The sequence below is a fragment of the Rissa tridactyla genome, chromosome Z (genome assembly GCF_028500815.1).
Source record: "Rissa tridactyla isolate bRisTri1 chromosome Z, bRisTri1.patW.cur.20221130, whole genome shotgun sequence".
Classification (NCBI taxonomy): domain Eukaryota; kingdom Metazoa; phylum Chordata; class Aves; order Charadriiformes; family Laridae; genus Rissa; species Rissa tridactyla.
In genome coordinates, this window is record NC_071497.1 from 44,346,087 (window position 1) to 44,364,313 (window position 18,227).

The window sequence follows — 18,227 nt, forward strand, 5'->3', positions numbered from 1 at the left end:
TCATTCCCTGAAATTAAAACTAGAATAAACCATCTCAAAGCAAGAATGAGGAAACCACAAGTTTATTATAAAATCATTCTGGTTTGTATTCCGTAATGGATTTTGATGGAAAACTAAATGTATCATCTTATCTTTTATTTGTGAGGAGAAGCTTGGAGCAGCCGCTAATCTTTCCCCAGATGCAGTGTATGTTCTGAATGGTTGGACACTTCTGGTCGTTTTGCAGGCTGGCCTACGGTTGTTGTGCTGCCTACAAGATGTGTTTGCTCAAGGGGTCCAGTCATCATGCTAAATAAAATCGTTCACTTTGGTTGGCAAATATTGACTCAAGCTGTTACGCTTTTATGTATTTCAGAGACTCAGAATGTTTGAGAGCTCAGCAAGCAAACAAGAACAGGTACAGGAAGTTATTGTGATGTTTTGGACTCATGTTTGTTTTTCTGCTGCTGATGTATGTTCTCCATTGTATGTGGCTTGTTACTAATGACCTTGTTATATAGTGCACTGTGGCTGATAAGGCCAAAGGCTTTAATAGAATACAAATACATTTCACATTTCCACTTGAAGAGTTTATTTTAATTGTGTTTTGAAATGTACTGTACCCTAAAGGCACTCTTTCCTCCGTAATGTACTTTCTAGAAATAAAATCCTGTGAAGAATGGAATGTATAATGGGGTGAGGTGTAATTGACAGTTTTGTATTCAATTGGAGCTGTATCTGATAGTACCACTCAGCACAAATCTAAACAGTCCTGAGCTATGGAAGAAAATTAAACAGGGGTCAGAAGTAATGGCTTTTCTGCTGGTTTATTCATTTCTCTGAGGGAGAGAAACAAAGCAAATACTGAAAAGCCTCCTAAAGTTTCTGAGCTTTTACTATTGGGGAATTTTTTCATTTTTTGCTCCTTTTGTACAACAGCAAAATCATAAGCACTCAATATTTGTTTTTTTAGCTGAAGGATATCTTTTTCTAAATGACTGGCTGAGTGTTTCATTTATCAGTTACGTCACCCCAGAGGTAACGTGACAGGGGATGGAAGAGATGCGATGTTTTGAGAAAATTTTGGCCAGTCTTGGCTGTAAGTTCCTGGTCTTGAAATAAGATAATTTACCTCAATGAGGGTTTTGTTTGTTTGTTTGTTTTTAACTATAGCAAATTACTGTACGAAAATAGGTTAAAGACATATATCAGGCTTCTATTAGTATTGCTAACTTTTCCCTACTTCTGTGTGGAGGTTAAAATTTCATCTTTTTGGAATATCTAAGATAACATTTAGATACAAGTGAAGGAGTTTATATACGTTCTAAAGGAGAGTGGGCAAGGACTTGAACAAAAGTTGGGGTTTACAAAACATATGGCTCACCTCAAGTTCAGGAACTCCCCCCAACCTGACAGTACTTGGACACTAGGGGATAAATATTACATATGTTTGCTTTGTTCTTACTCTTCTCTGAGTGTCTATTTTGCATGCTGTTCAAGAGAGAATATGGGCCTATATGACCCCTTGTTTGTAGCCAGGAAATTGACTCTTAAAGCTTATGCATGTTGTCTTCAGAATGCAAAGGATTACAGGGTCTGTCCGCAACAACTCCTGTGTCGCAACAAGAGAATGAGAAGGATTTTGTGTTGTTTCTCTGCTGGGCATAGCTCAGTAAAACAAAAGGTTGCATGTGTCATAATCACAGAAATTATATCTAAATAAAAATCCATGAGTGTATTCAAGTTACTGAGTCCCATGAGAACTACCATGTCCTCCTAGAAGACAGTCCCCAGAATATTAAATTAACAGGCAACAAGATCCTCTTGACATTCTGTTCTATGAAGAACAAAAGAGGCACATGAGCTGTCTTGAGCTTTTAACCATAACAAGATCTCTTCCAGTGTAGCCTTAAAAAAGATGGACAGATCTACCTGAGAACATTAATGTCAGAAAAAGTATTTAGTTTCTTCATAGAAGATCTTTGCATTTCTTTAATATAACGGCCTGGATTATACTTAGGCACAAAAAAGTGAAAAATCCAGGAAGAACCCATTTATTAAAGATTTGGCTGCAGAAAGATGGTCATTCTTTTTTAGTGTATTTGCTCTTCTTATATCCTAATAAAGAATGCAAGTAGAGTGATGTGCTAAGTTTGTATTCTCCAGTGATGAAGTTGATGTGTGATATTGAAGCAGAATTTATGTATTTTCATTTATAAGATATGGGCAGTGTGCAGCACAGTGCTGAGGCGTATGCTTGCCCCCATAATTTTGGGACACCGCAAAAGGAAGTAGTTTAACTACTGGAATGAATGTGGATAGTTAAGTCTTGCCTGTCATTGAAGATGGTTAAAGTGGGTATCTTGCCAATAAAAGAATTAGAGTGGAGAAATTCAGAGAAAAATAATCTGAACCTTGTTTCTAAGATGATTCCAACTTAGATTTTTAATAGAACTTGTAAAAAATTCAGAATTGTGGAATGATTGTAAGAACCACATGTTGAAGTTTTATAATCAGTGTACACATGTTGTCAATGTAAAAGATCACAGTGACTTGACATTTTTCATTTGATGAAGTTGGACTCATAAGAGGAGGAGAAGCTCTGTTGTGAAATGTAGTGTTTGTTTGAAACTCTGCTAGTTTATTTGGGTTGTGAACCTGTTATTTGTTGTAAGCTAATAGCATGTTTTTAAACTAAGCACTTTAACTATGAGAATCGGATATACTCTATTGTTTATTGCAGGATTTTAAAATGTCAAAGATTGTATTTCTGTTAGAAATACGGGAACTGAACACTGACATTTTAAAATTCACATTTCAAATTATGGGGTCAAAATGAGAAATTATTTGCTGGTCTCTAGTCGAGTAATTCTTCGGAATCATTGCATGAGTGTTTTTGCTTTGTAACTACAACAGTTTATCTGGCTGAATCTCTGTTTACTGGACAGATCAGGAGAGTACATAATTGTCTAAAGTTCAGTGATAGAGGTTAGGTCACTCAGAGCTTTCTTACTATGAACATGCTAGTCTGTTCAAAAACATTATTACAGCAACTGTTTTTTACCTTTGGGTTTCTGCTTATTGAGTTGAAAACTTCTGATTCTCTCTGAAAAGCAGAGACTGAGGGTATGACTTTTCCCCCCAAAGTGTAAAAATTTCTAATATAGGAAAATTGAAAATGACATGACTTTCTGAAATGAAATGTGTGCAGTAAAAAGGAGAGAGTTTTCTTAAGCTAAAACAAACAACTACCAGTACATAATGTAATTACAGACAGTGTCATATTCCACAGTAAAAGGCCTCTGCAAGAGGAACACGTGGAACAAAACAGTTATTTGCTGTTTATTGTATCTTTAAACTGAGTTCAAGCTCTCCTAAATTTAAGTAGCAGTCAGTGTTGTTTGGAAAAAGTTCACCCTGGCCTGAGAATCCTAGGAGACAAGGTAAGAGATGTGTAGACCTTCGGTGTTGTGTTGCAGAAACACAGCTTTTTTCTTCTCTTAGAGAGCTAAGGACTGCACTGGTCTGTGAAGATGTCAGTTGTGAATTGTAGTTCACAATTCTCCAGCAGAACCTGGAGATGAAAGTGGTGATTGAGAAATTTAACAGGTGTAATTTAACAAAATGTTGAAAACCTTGAGACCAAACAGAAATTCCAGAGCTTATTCAGCGCAGGTTTCTATGGAAAACGTGTTGCTGAATTTAAGTAGTGAATAGGCCTGATATTTACGTGGACACTGTTCTCGGTGCACAGGACACTATATAAAACCTCATGAACTGTTACAGTGCGGAAATTTGTAATGAGTTGAACAGTTCTGTATTGACTGAACTGGATTTTTTGTTTTCCAGCAATTATTGTTGATTAGTTACTGATACCTTGAATATATTTTTAATGTATATTTCTAAACTTATGCATCCCCTAATGTAATTAAACACTCTGTCTCTTCAATGAGTGCTATATCCCCATATGTCTAAAGCTAAGATGAGTACAACTGTTTTGGTTCAACGTGAAATGAATAAATAGATATGTGTATTTATAAGTGAAAAATTCCTACAGTAGAAGCAATTCTATAGGCATGAAAGCGGGTGACACCTGTGCAGTTCTGCCTTTGTAGAATTCCTATTCTAGTGATAAAACCAGTGTCCCTGCTGGAGGTAGGAGTATGATGGTAGTGGTTGTGGTGGGAGACCATTTCAAGTTCCCTGGTACAAGTACAGTGATATAACTTGTACAAATATTTAAGCACACAAACCACTCTAAATTCAAGTTGAGAAGTACGTCTGAAAAAAAGGAAAGGACCCTTACAGAAGATGCTTATCTGCACTTCTCTCCCTGTTCTCGCCAATCATATCCTTTTCTATTATGTCATGAGATATCCATTGATATAGCTAGAATTGTAGGATTTAACTATAATTTACATATGAAAGCTGCTTGAGACCTGTTCAGCAAAGAATTAAATGTAACCATTATGACAAGACCTTTACATGGTAAATACTTAACAGCCAGTAAGCATTTGGGCTGGTATATTTTTCCTTTCTTGCTGAAGGCTGAAGGACATTATAAAGAGAAAGCTTGCTTTGGGAAGGATGACTGAATCCTTGGTGGTACTCTAATCCTTCCTGATCCTTAGTGGTACTCTGTGTGACTGGGAGAGCAACTGTATTAAGGACTGGCACCATTGTCCACCAGAAAACACCCGATACCTTCCCACATTTTCCTGCATCAAAGCACATGGCAGAAAGGAGGCCATTTGAAGGGAGAGACCTGTCTTCTGCTACATGCCTTCCCGTCCGTGGGCTTTCTGCTTATCACCTCCTTCTGGGTGTATTGTTGCTGTCTTTGCACTAGTTCTGCAGTTTTTGTGCTGGGGCAATGACAGTCCTTGACCCTGTTTGTACTGATGCCTTAACATTTTACGTGCTGTTTGTGTTTGCAAATGGATTTTTATAATTTCTCAAAGAAATAGTCTGTCTAGCTGCCTGGAGAATGAAAGCTCTACCAGCCTCAGCCTTGCTCCAGTTAAAGACCAAGTCCAGGAAACAAGAGTATTTGGTGAAAGTAAAACATTGCTCAATGGTATGGGACTTTGTACAGCTGAAGAAGAACTCTTCCTCCTTTCCACCTTGTACAAAGCCTGATAGATTTATTTCAAAAAGGGACAACTGGACTTCTACTTAGCCAGATGCAAACTCAGGTTGGCTGATAATTTGAAATTGTGAAGGCAATTATTGGATTAGATTGACAGGACTGGGAGAGAAAAAGTGCAGGTACTGTAAAAGCAAAGTGAAGCTTTTTGAACTGATAGGGGCAAAAGAGTACTGAAAAAATAGAAAAAGAATTACTGTAGCTTCTGAAACATCTCATGGCTTGTAATCACACCATTTTTGGCTGTAGTGAAGCTAATGAGGATGTCATGAGGACAGAAAAGTCTATTTCCTCTGTGTTGCGGGAAGCAGTAGTATTCATGAGTACTGAAAGAAATTTTTGTGAGTCCATGGCCAGTGTTAGTTGACGCTCTACAAAAGATGGGTGAGGTCGGGACTGTGCTTGTGTAGTGACCCTTCAGACTGAGAGAATGTGGTACTTCATAGCGCTTTTTTGTTACTTTTTCACTGTATACTTAAAAAAGACTATTTGGAAGTTTGGAATCTCTGTTGTGTGACAGAGGAAAAGGTATCAGTAATATAATATGGATCTGATCCAGTTCATTCGCATATGAAGAATAAGAAGATGGGAAAATACCAATGTCTGGAACTTTGAAAGAGGATACGTAAGAATCCTGGATCATACATCTTAAAAATAACTGGATGGAAAGAAAAGACACCTCTCAGTAATACAGAAAAGGCATTGGAATGAATTGACTTTCACTGTACTATAGAACATACCGGGTACAAGACTGGTAAGGATTTTGTATCTGCCCACCTGTTTAGGACTTTGCAATGTTGGCTTGTCACGGCAGGGCTTGCTCCTTTTTAAGTCTAATCATTCTTTATGGTTGGTTAACGCCCTGGTTAAAAAGAAGCAAGATGTGGATTTTCCTTGAAGTATTGCTGTACTGTGTTGTCTTCGTTGTTTCATATTTGAGTCGTGATAGTTATTATTAGGTTATACAAATTATACAAAGCTCAATTGCAATGTACGGCTAGTTGCTAGATCCCTTTTTTTTTTTTTAATTCTTGTTGTTGTTAAGAAATTGCCTCTTTTAGTTACCTGGCATTGTATGACTTTCAAAGAAGAATCCAAAGAAATTTCTTTAGGGGCAATGAATTTTGAGTTTTTTCCAACACCTGCATTGTCTGCTGTAGGAGAGAACATCAGCTCTATTTCCAGACACGATGACACCTAGGACAGGTTTCTTCAACTGAGCTGAGTATTGGTCTTGTTGAATTGTTTGACTGACTGTGACTAATAGATCCATGCACTTCCCCTGGGAACAGTAATTACTGTGTGCAATGTGCACCTCTCCCAGAAATAACAAAGTGCTCCACAGTAAGGAGTATGGAATCAGTCAAGTCAGGAATAGATGTGAGCTTTGAAGATAATATAAACTATGTTTTCTTGTTGACAAAATACTCAAAGGCTTTTGTTTATGCTTTTTTTCTAAACAAGGCTTCCCAGACATAAATCAATATGGCAGCATTTGAATCTCAAGAACTAACAAGAACTCAAACACTAAGTATAGTTTTCAGCACTTCATAACTACTCATTATGTTTATTTCCCAGTTTTCTTTGTTATTTGTTTCCTGTCTCTGTTCAGAGCCAACACATTTTTGGCTTTCAGTTTGAAGCGTGAAGCACTGCCAATCAGCAGGAAATATAATACAGATAAGATTCATATAAAGTCTTTTGAACTGTTAAAATCTCTGGATGGGAAATGGATGTTAAATTGTTTACATTTGGCACAAGAAGAAAAAGTTCCATTTTTAAATTCAAAGCCTCTCCACCTTTGTAAATGAAAACAAATCACATGGGTCATATAGAGTTCCACTTCTGTAAAACCCATCATAAGTCTGATAAAAGCTTTTGTAAGTCAGCAACTTTATCTGTAGCTTGTTTGAAAGTAATTTTGCAGCTTAAAATGAAGTGGCCCTTTGCCCTGTGTCCTTTAGAAAAGTACTGTATCAGTGACATGTTCATGGCACAGTAAAAGCTCTAAAATGTTAAGGACCATTTTATTAGTGTTTTAATCCTTTTAAAGAGATATGCAATGTTTCTGCATCAATTTAAATTTTCCATATTAGTCCCACACTTTTAATTTATTGAGGATATATATCCAGAGCTTATCACTCTATGATCTGTTTCTACTTTGCTTTCTTTAGTTTACAAACAAGACTCCACACGGATGACACACCCTGCTCCCCTTAATTCTGTTGTTCAACAAATTTACAGGGTGCAGATAAGGAAAACACCCCGTCTCAGTTTTCTGAACGTGCTTTGGAACTCAGTGTTCACATTAGTGGGGCGTTTTATATCAGCTCTTATATGTGTGCAGGATGTAGCTCAGAATGATTCTGGATGGCAGTAAATCTCAAAGATGAAGTTGGGAACAGCATCACCTTTGGAACAGTTAAGCATTGCTAATGAGTACTAATCATATGGCAAATCAGAGAGTGAGAAGCAGTCTCTGGCATAGCTGCAGGCTGTTATATAGAACATCTTATATTTCAAAGCCGGCAGAAGCAGTAATAGCAGAAAAAGATGTTCAGGACAGGCTTGCCAACAGAAAAGCACTTCAGCAATTGAAAATATTCTCCAGGATCTGCAGGAAAGGAAACCCGTTTGGAGAAGAAGCTTAACCTTGAAGCCTTGTGACATTTTGGGGTTGGATGCAACACCCTGTCGATGATGGATATGGTTGAATAGACTCTAATCTAATTCAGGGAGAAAAATCTCTTGAAATTATAATTAAGGGTTATGCAATGTTGGCAGAAACATGATTCCCTGGGTAGGACTTAAGCTACTGCTTATGCTCTTATCTTCTTTGGATCACTTAATGCAGGAATTTTCATATGAAACATGCTCAAAAAATGAGCCCCTTTGCTGGCCTTTTTTGACGTGATTCCCTTCCCCAGTACAGACTTATCTGCACTGGAGCTGGTCTCCTCGGTGAGGATGTCGCTTCCAACCCAAACCATTCAATGATTCTATGATTTTTACTTGTGTTTATCTTGCAGTGCCAGATTCATTTGTCTTATTAACATGAGCAAGCTGCACACGATAATGAAATGGGTCCTCTGTCTGAAGGATGCCTTTCCACACCCTGATGATAATTCAGGAAAGCTACAGCAATATTCTGTCAAGGTGAGGTGTTTGTTAACTGGGACCACAAAGAATTAAAAGATAACAGATAGAGTAGACTGCAAGTGTTCTTAGTTTTCTTGTTTTGCTCAGTATTGAAAAAACTTGTGATACTGTCAAGATTAAATAAATAGTCTACTAGTTTGGGACAATATGAAAGGGGAACTTTTTAAGTACAAAACTGATGTCACTTCAGTTCTTTTGGATCACGTAATTGGATTTGTAAAGATATTATTGAACTGAGGAAATGATCTCACTCTGCAGCATAAACATGGCCTGTTCTGAGGAAAAAAGGTGGATGTGAAATTGAGAGCTGGAAAATCACAAGTCTTAAGTGGAAGAAGAGAAGTTGTTTGTTGAGTTTTATGAAAATAGGTGAAATTTCTCCAAATAAAACGTGTATTGTAATGAGATTTTCCCATATCTCAACTAGCAGATGCAACCTCATTGAATTCCAGAACAGTTTGGTGCTAACTGGGACAGAATTTAGCTCTCTTTTTAAGAATAGTGGAGAATACAGCCACAATACTAGTATTATATGAATGGACAGTTATTTTTCCAGATTATGCCTTGAAGACAATTGCTAAAGATGCAAATCTGTGTATTTCTTTCAAAAGTTTCTGAATAGTCACTATTTGTATTTCTTACACAGCCTTCAATTAGCATTGTAACTCTTTGTACCAAGCTTTGTGTAATCTTGTCTTTAACTTTTGGATGACTTTAACTTTCTTAATTGTGTATGCGGAACTCTGACCTTAATCAAAATTCTAATTCTTTGCAGTTGTTGTTGATGTGTCTGTAGCTTTCACAGCAAGCTTCCCAAAGGAAGACTAGGGAAAAACATAAGCCCACTGCTGAATGGTGTAAGGAATCTGATGAAGAGTGACACAGAAAAGGCTGCTGAGGTATTCAATGCCTTTTTAACCTCATTTCTCACTGCTAAGACAGGCCTTCAGGAAGCCCAGGCCCCTGAGACCAAAGGGAAGGTCTGGAGCAAGGCAGACTTACCATCAGTGGAGGAGGACCAGCACAGAGCACTTGAACAAGATCGCCATACATAAGTCTGTGGGGCTTGATGAGTTGCAGCTGTGAATACTGAGGTAGCTGGCTGACGCCATTGCAAGGACATTCTTGATTATCTTTGAAATGTTACGGCAATTGGGAGAGGTTTCTGAAATCTGGAAGAGAAAAAAATGTCACTCCCATCTTAAAAAAAGGAAGATCTGGGAAACCGCAGGCCACTGGGCATCACCTCAGTACCTAGGAAGGTGGTAGAGACTGTACTGTTGGAAAACATTTGCAAACATATGAAGGACAAAAATGTGATCGGGAGAAGTCAGCATGTACTTATGAAGGCAAAGTTGCACTTAACTAATCTGATAGGCTTCTATAATGAGGTGACTAGCTTGGTGGATGAGGAGAGAAAAGTTGATGTTGTTTCCCTTGACTTTAGTAAGGCCTTTGACACTGTTTTCTATAGCACTCTCGAGGACAAGCTAACAAGGTACAGGTTAGATAAATGGACAAGCAGGTAGATTGAAAACGTTTCAAACGAGATTGAAAGCTGGTGGTCCAAGAGGGTTGTGATCAGAGGCACAAAGTCCAGTTGGAGGCCAGTCATTAGTGGTTTGCCTCAGAGGATGATACCAAAGCCATTACTGTTTAACATCTTCATTAATGAACTCTGCACTGAGACAGAGTGCATGCTCAGCAAGTTTGCAGACAATACAAAACTGGGAGGAGTGGCTGATATGCCAGAGGCATGTGGTGCCATCCAGAAGGACTTTGATGGGCTTGAGAACTGGGCAGAGAGGAATCTCATATGGTTCAACAAAAGAAAATATAAAGTCCTGCCCCAGAGGATTAACAACCCAGGCACCTGTACACACTGAGGGGTGGGCTGTGGAGAGCAGTTCTGTAGAGAAGGACTTGGGGGTCCTAGTGAACAACAAGCTGACCATGAGCTGGCAATGCACCATCTCAACAAAAAGGGCCAGCAGCCTCCTGGGCTGCATTAGGCAGAGCATTGCCAACAGGTCAAAGAAGGTGATCCTTCCCCTCTACTCAGTAATAGTTAGGCCACATGTGGAATACTGGGTCTAGTTCTGGGCTCCCCATTACAACATATGGATTTACTGGAGTGAGTCCGGTGCAGGACTGGACTCAGCAAAGTTGATTAAAGGGCTGGAGCATCTCTAATATGGGAATAGGCTAAGAGAGAACTGGGACTATTCAGCCAGGAGAACAGAAGGCTCAGGAGGATCTTCTCAGTGTGCATAAATGATGGTAGAAAATGAAGAAGAGGGAGCCAGACTTTTCTCAGTAGTGTCCACGGACAAAACAAGAGGCACCAGGCAGAAACTGAAACACACAAAGTTCCATCTGAACACAAGAAAACACTGTTTTACTTTGAGGGTGATCAAAAGTTGGCACGGGTTGCCAGAGATGTTGTGGAGTTTCTTTCCATGGAGATATTCAAAACCTGAATGGACATCATCCTGCCCTAAGTGATGCTGCTTGAGCAAGAGGGTTGGAGTATGATCTCAAAAAGTCTCTTCCAATCTCAGTCATTCTGTGATTCTGTGAATATAATATCTTTTGAAATGATAGCCATTCTCTGCTTACTCCAGACTCAGTATGAAGAAGATCATTGGAGGAAATGTCAACTTTCTGTTTCTCTTCACAAGTAAACCAATCAAGGTCCTCCCCTATAATAACTATGGGAAAGTTGAAGAAGAGCTGTGCTTACAAAGAATTGAGGGTATTTGGACAATTTTATAGTGGGTAACCTACTGATATTTGCTATGGGTAGTAGTTTAAAAAACATATTCATGAGAATCTCTTTGGTTGGTGATTTTTGTAATTGAAATGGCCGCTGCTGCAAGATACTATCAAGACCATGCTGTTCGTAGCCCTTTGTCACAGTCCTGTGTCAACATAAAAGAAAGGGGCAAAGGAACTCTAATACTAAAAGCAGTATTAGTTGAAATTACATTCATATTGCTATTTCTGAATTCAGCCTGGAATAGCCCACTCCTAGTGGCCATTTTGTACTCCCAGGGAGGCCTGTGAGTGTAGAAGGGCACCAAATCTACCTCTATTTTTAGATTTATATAATGCTGGGGTTTGGGATTAGTTTAATTCCAGAACTGGATGATAAGGAGTATCACATAATTAGTTCAGGAAATTAATGATGGCTGATTAACGTGCTGGGAGGTATCTGTTCTTAACTGTACACTAACATGTATTTGCCTTCAAATACTTTTGAAAGTTTATTACTAAAAAACAATCATTCACCATGATGTGGCAGTCTGTGACATTAACTGTTTTGCTACATTCAGGCCTTTAAAAAATGGCTCTTTCCCAGACAACCCACCCCTAGCCTTTCTTCTCACCAGCACTATAGGCTGAAGAGATGACATGATGGAAGCCCCTGTGCCAGGTAGTTGCCTCCCTGAGTCCAGGTTCAAGTTGTGGCTCCCCCTAGCACCACCCAGAGGACTTCCCCTGTCTGGCAGGCTGCAGAATGCGGTGATTTGAGGATGAAGCAATACTGTGTTGTAGGAAGTCAGAAAGAGTTGCAAGGTCTTTTTCTGTTACGTTCAAAGGATTAAAACCCTTCCTACTACATTTCGTTAGTGATGCTGAAGGCAGAAAGTATCATCCATTTAAAAACACAATATTATATTTTGGTGTTATGACATTAAGACATGGAATTATGATCTTTTACCTTTACAGATAGCATACATGGTTGTCTTGTTATATCTGTGTTCATTCTTAAAAAGCACGTAACACCAATTCGAGGGGTGCATGTGTGTTTAGGGAATATTTGGAATACTTACAATCTAGTTATTACACCTAACTGACCTAGTTTTGAATCTGTTGTGAGTGTGTTTGAGTCCCAGGTTAATTTAAATAATACCAGAGTTTTGGAAAAAGAATCAAGTTCCATGAGATTTTCTTTATCTGTGTTTCCCATCTGGCTTGCTGTTACAGGCATTTAATCCTGTGTTTGCTGCCAATGTTTCCCAGAAAGCCTTATAATTGCTTGGAATTTGTATGAACAGTTCCAGTCTGGTGCACAATTAGGGATGCACTATAAAATTTTCATTGCTCGATTTAGTTGAAATTATAAGATGGATGGGTAACAGTAATGACCATAGTTGTACCATATAAAAATGACTACTGGAAATTTGCAAGAGGCATAATGGTAACTATTTCTTTTTCTGTTACTCCAGAGATGGCAAGAAAATATAGCAATAGAATTTATAAGAAATCCTTGATGTTCTATGATACTTTCCTGCTTTCCGCTATAGTTGCGTATCTCAAACTGGAAACCTGTGATTCAAGATATGGTTATGTGCCCCTTTAAGAGGTTAATGTGGGGTTTTGGAGAATATACAAACATGGCATGGGCTTTCCCTTCTCCAGAAAAAAAAATTGTAAATATGCTGTTTATATAAACTAATTGTTCACTTGTTCACTTTTTTTTTTTTTTTTTTGACTTATGTTCTTGCTGGTGATGCAGGGAGGCATATGTCCAGTAATGATTGGCAGCTGGCATCAACATGCCATAAACAAAAACTTGGCAGATTACTTAATAGGAAATCCTTTATGCCGAATGGCACTGATCGGAGGTGCTTTTGAAAGGAACTTCATGTTTATAGCTTGTCACAGTGAGACCTAAATCTCCTGATTCTTTTCCTGTTTGTTTGGCTAACTGCTTCAGTTTCAAAAAGTTGTTATGTCTTTAGCCACATGTTTGCTGTGAAGTCAGAAGGAGCTGTGAAAGGAAGTGTTGTGCAGCTCTGAGAATTCAGAGTGTAACAATGAACACACTTGTCTGCAAGTTATGAACAGGAGAGCTTGTGTGGTTGAGCAGTACCGTGCCCTGCGATACTGGACCTAGCTCAGGTACTGGAAGCCTTCTTAATGTGGTTATTCACATCAGTGACTTTGCCTCGTTGTGAAGCCTGTTGAATAGCTCTGTTTCAGGTCTCTGCTTGACCACAAGGACATTTTTGAGTACCTTTTTTTGCTCTTTTTGGTCATATTGCTAATATTCCTGCTCTTATCCTGCACCTTGTGGTGGTTAATAATCAAGGGAAAGCTGTTATGGGTTTGTGTCTAGGCTTCTACACCTCTGAGCTTGAGGAATGAGGGAAGAAGGTAAAATACTCCCTGTATCTACTTTTCTTTTTTTTTTTTTTTTTTTTTTCAGAGTCCAGCCAGCAATGCCCACTGCAAGAACAGGCAGAAATGTAATCTGTTTTTCTGAAACTACTCAAACATCTGACAGAATTGGAAAGAAGTTTAAGGACAGGGAATGTGATATGCAACCTGGTTCAGAAAAGCGTCTGTAACTAAGTGTCGTGTTGAAATAGTAAACAGACATGACAGCCTTCCTACACCTCATGTTCCTGTTAAGCATTGTAGGTTTATTGCTTTGTCATGAGGAGAGCTGTCAGTGTGGTTTGGAGCAAAAGAGTGTTGCGGCAGGCATCACATAATTACTTGTGGGTTGATCAGCAGTAGTGAAGATCTGTGTTTCCTGCAGTAAACTGCTTATTCCACATTTGGTTGGGTGCCAAATGAATGTAGAATTTGTGCCTATGTAATTTTTTAAACCAGCATTGCTGAATAAAACTCTTCCCTTTTTACAGTCACCAAAAGCTGGAGGGTGTTACCTGACACATACGGGATACATCATGATGATTACGTCCTTTCACAAAGTAAATAATAACATCAGCAGATATCTACCTTACGTGTTGTATTCCAATTATTTTGAAAGTTTTTATCTGTTACACAGAAAATTTCCTTCGGAAGAATGCAAAGTGAATCAGTTCCTTCTCTGAACATATGCACTTTCACTGTTTTGAATAAACTATCTGGTAACAGTATTCAGTTTGGTAGAATAAGATTGCATTCAAAGCTGAACAAATTAGACAGTGCGTTGCAATGGGCTTAATGCAGAGACTGAAGAAAAAAATTATGCAGTACTTTTTGTTCACATTATAAGTTCGTTCACTCTATATTTGTTCTTGTAAATGCTTTTGCATAACAGCAATGTTGGTATGGGCCAAGATGGGTCATTGCACTTTAGTGATATGTTTTAGTGGAAGTTACAATTAGCGGCCTTGGAGGGAGAAGGCCTGGGCTTTTTCTTTTGATGCTGCTGTGAAGTCCTCAGGTTGGAAGGAAGTGGGGTATGGTCCAGACTTGGTTATAAACTATTTTCATTTTCCATTATATATAGATATTACCACTGGGCAAACTAGGACATCACGGCTGGAGTGTTCTGAACTCAGTGTTTCTTGTTCAGGTCATATTAAGGAAACAGAAATTTCACAAAGCGAATGTAATGCACTTAGTTTAGCCCAGAAAGCTTGTTTGTATTTTCCTTCTCTCCTGTGAATATAAGATAGTAACAATGCAACCTTATTGGAGTATTTGAGCATTGAAGTATCAGATAGACGGATTGCCTTAAGGGTTTACAGTCTTACAGGTTGCTCACAAAGGCACCAAACCAGTTTGGCCATTTGTGAAGAAATTTCCTGAGCCTGTCAGAGCTTTGTGCAAAAAAATGATCGCCCATGAAAGACATGAAAGACATGAGTTATTTAATGGAGAAGAGTTACATGAAGGACCAGAATGGATTCTTCATGCTTGTACCAAAATGGTGATAAATTCATTCCTGTATTAGAAAACATAATATGCAATGGAATGGTTTACTTCTTGAAATTAGTCATGCTGACTTTACCACAAGCTAATATTTGTATTTGTTCTTCATTACAACCTTGAAAACTAATATAACCATTACCCTTCTGTCACTGAAATGCAACAGGAGCACAAGTGGTATTTATCGATATCAGTTTATCAATGATTAGAAGAAACAAGCAGCATTTTACAGCTCATTGTAAACTCTTTTCAAAGTCTGACTAGAGACCAGTTCTGCTCAATGGAAGAGTAATTAATTTAGTAGTAGTTTAATGAGGACATGGGCATAAGCATTTGCATTTGGGAAAGCTGCTTTGGGTATTTAATTCCTCTGTAGAGAGACCTCATGTTGTAATTTCTTTCTCAAAAGACAATAAGCAGAATGGAAACTCAGTGAGATTAAGTTCTTTTTGGCCAGAAGCATCAAGTGGATTTGGGATTTGAACTTTTGTTTCCATGGAGACCAGATTTCAGTTATGGTATTTTTAAACTTAACTAATACTAATTATGTAAAAGCTACATCAGCAAGTAGACCTAACAGTTTTTGTCTAACTGCTTTGGAAATGAAATTATATTGGTGATAGCCGTGGCATTTGCCAAAACAAATAGTTATGATACAGAGCTTATCAGGTGCAGGATTCCTCCATGGCTTCGTGTTTCTTTATAGCTCAGCCTTTGCTTTCTCTCTTCAGCTCGACACTGGGGCTGAGCATCTTCATACAACATGTATGGTGGCATCTCTGTGGCAGGTTCTGCTTTATACTAGATCCATTTTGCTGGCTTGATCTGTGACTTTCTGAAGTAGCTTGTAGGGTCACAAAAGACTACGAAAGAGCACAATGTTGGGGTTTTTTCTGAAGTAAGGTGTCGGTCAGTGCCTGTACACAAAAAACCCTTCCAGAAGGCAATGCCCCAGCTTCGGACTCACCATCTCTGTCAGGTTACATAATAGTGGAAGGGCCACTGTGCATGTTTTTTCTCACATTTCCTGCATGTCACTGACAGTGAGCGGGAGACACCTTCATGTTGTCAGTGCCTGAGATCCCTGCAAAAGGAAGTGAGGTAGGCGCAGAAGATACCAGGAGACAGACCATCCTCCCAGCTGCGAAGGAAGGGAGAGACATACAAGTTTCTTGTAACATGGGACACATTCCCCTTTGACCCCAAAGCTGACTCTCTGGTACAAGCAGCACTGATATTCAAGTATCTCTGAAAAGGATCTTTTGTACCGTCTCGCAGATGCTGCTTGCTCCCTTTACCCTGACTGAGGAAAATGAAGAGAAAACCACCCCAACCCGGAATATTGTAAGCCTGTGGTGCTGCAGATGACCACTTAAAGTTTGACAATAACGATTGTTTAGTATTGTTTAGTATTGATAAGTGAGTGTTGTGGCAGTGTCTTTCACTGTGGATTATTCCTAAAGACACTGAATAGGGTGAGGAAAATTCTTCTAAGTCATATATGGTGTGCAACAACCTACCAATGTGGTTTGCTCTTTCCCTGGGAAAATATTAGAGATCCAAGACTTTAAACAATTGAAAAAGATGATGATATGATTAGGAAAGTGTAAGAAAAACTGTTATTCACAAGAGTGTGAAGGATTTATTCTTTGACTCAGTGGTTCCTGGGTTAGGAAAGCAGTTGGATAGCCAAAGAATCCAACAGTTATATGTCGTCTCATTTATACTTTCTAAATGTAAAAATTCTTCCAGAACTAAATTAAGGCATTTTAGGTAAGTTATTTAATTTTTATCTCAAAACATTACAAGTCATGTTGACTTTTCATAGTTAGCTGTTTCTCTGTTCAATTCCCCTCACAGTCAGAAAATTATGCATTATTTCAAAATTGGATTTATCTAACTTCACTATCCAGACATTGATTCTTATTACACCATAGACAGCAAGGTTAAAAATCTTCCCAGCATCAATTATTTTCCCCTTTTGTGAGCTCCTACACACAGCGATCAAGACACTTCTCAGTCCGTATTCTGAGAGATCTTCTTAGCCTCCCATCATAACACTTGTCTTCCTTTAACTCTTCTTCAAACTTACTAATATTTTCCCTATCTTTTTGGCAGTATGAACAGTAAAACAGGACAAAGACACGGACTAGCTTTAGAGCTTGGCCCCAAAAATGCTTTTGCAGTCTATTGTTATCCCTAGGTGTAAACAACAAGTTACTCTTCTGGACAGTGAAGTCATGGTATCTGCCAAGGAAAGGTGAAAGAGTGGTACAGCTGAATTTGTTAGTGAGCTTGCAGAAGGATGGTCTCCATCTGATTTATTCATGGTGTGTTGGCAACTTAATTTTTGCACCAAGAATTGAGCATCTGAACTTTGGATCAGGACTCTGCTTCTCTAGAGATTTTTTCTCATTGGTACAGGGTAAATCACTCTTTGGAGAAGCAAGAAAGTTTTCTCCTTTCTATATATACAGAAACTGAAAAAAACCCTTCATGAGTGTTACCTAAGCTGTAGCCAACAGCACCTACTTTTGTGAATCTTCAGCCTTCTGGAAGTGCAGTATCCTTACAAGTCAGATATTAGAGAAGATAAAACTCTTGGGGGCATGTTGTAGTGAATGGAGAGGATCTATATTGTGCGATATAACTTTCTGCCTCCTCCCAGGTGTTTAGTCAGTGCTAAGAGGTAGTGAGTGGTGGCACCTCCTGTCATCTTTTCACAGCAGCGGCTTTAGCCCAGGGCAGAACTGTTGCTGTTAGGAGGAGGGACAAATAGAGGGTGTCTACTTAAATTATGGCACGACCTTTGGTGGCTCACGTAATGGTAGAAACCCATTTGATTGAAGAGAGGATGGCAGCTTTCAGGCTGCACTGGTGGTTGTCCATTCAGGGATTTTGGAAATTAAGAGGCTGTTGATATTGCAGCACTGAGTTGAGTAGATTGCTCCTGCAAGGTTTAGAGAGTGCAAAGGAACCTGTTTACAACTCTTGAAGCACTGTTGTTAGTGGACCTATTTCCAGATGTTTAAAAGTGGGGCTAGTATTTCACATGCCCAAAGCTTTCAAGTCTTCCCTAGCCAGCTAGGCCAGACATGCTGTTTTAAATAAGGGAAATGTTGAATGCCACAGGTATTAAAGGTTAATCAAATTGATATGTAAATAGTACCTTGGCATATCTTTGTATACTTAACATATTACAAAATATGTTAAGCACACAAAATAGGTAATGTATATAGAAAGAACACCTCTTGATATACTTGATTGGATA

At 38.7% G+C, this 18,227-nt stretch overlaps 1 long non-coding RNA gene across 1 annotated transcript in view; it reads left to right on the forward strand.

Annotated features, from left to right (window-relative positions):
* The first annotated feature begins 3,001 nt into the window (after positions 1 to 3,001).
* Positions 3,002 to 18,227, forward strand: part of LOC128902946 (uncharacterized) — a 46,997-nt gene continuing 31,771 nt past the window's right edge. Inside the window, exon 1 of the long non-coding RNA XR_008463916.1 lies at positions 3,002 to 3,422. This is a non-coding gene — a long non-coding RNA (uncharacterized LOC128902946). The remainder of the gene's footprint in view (positions 3,423 to 18,227) is intronic.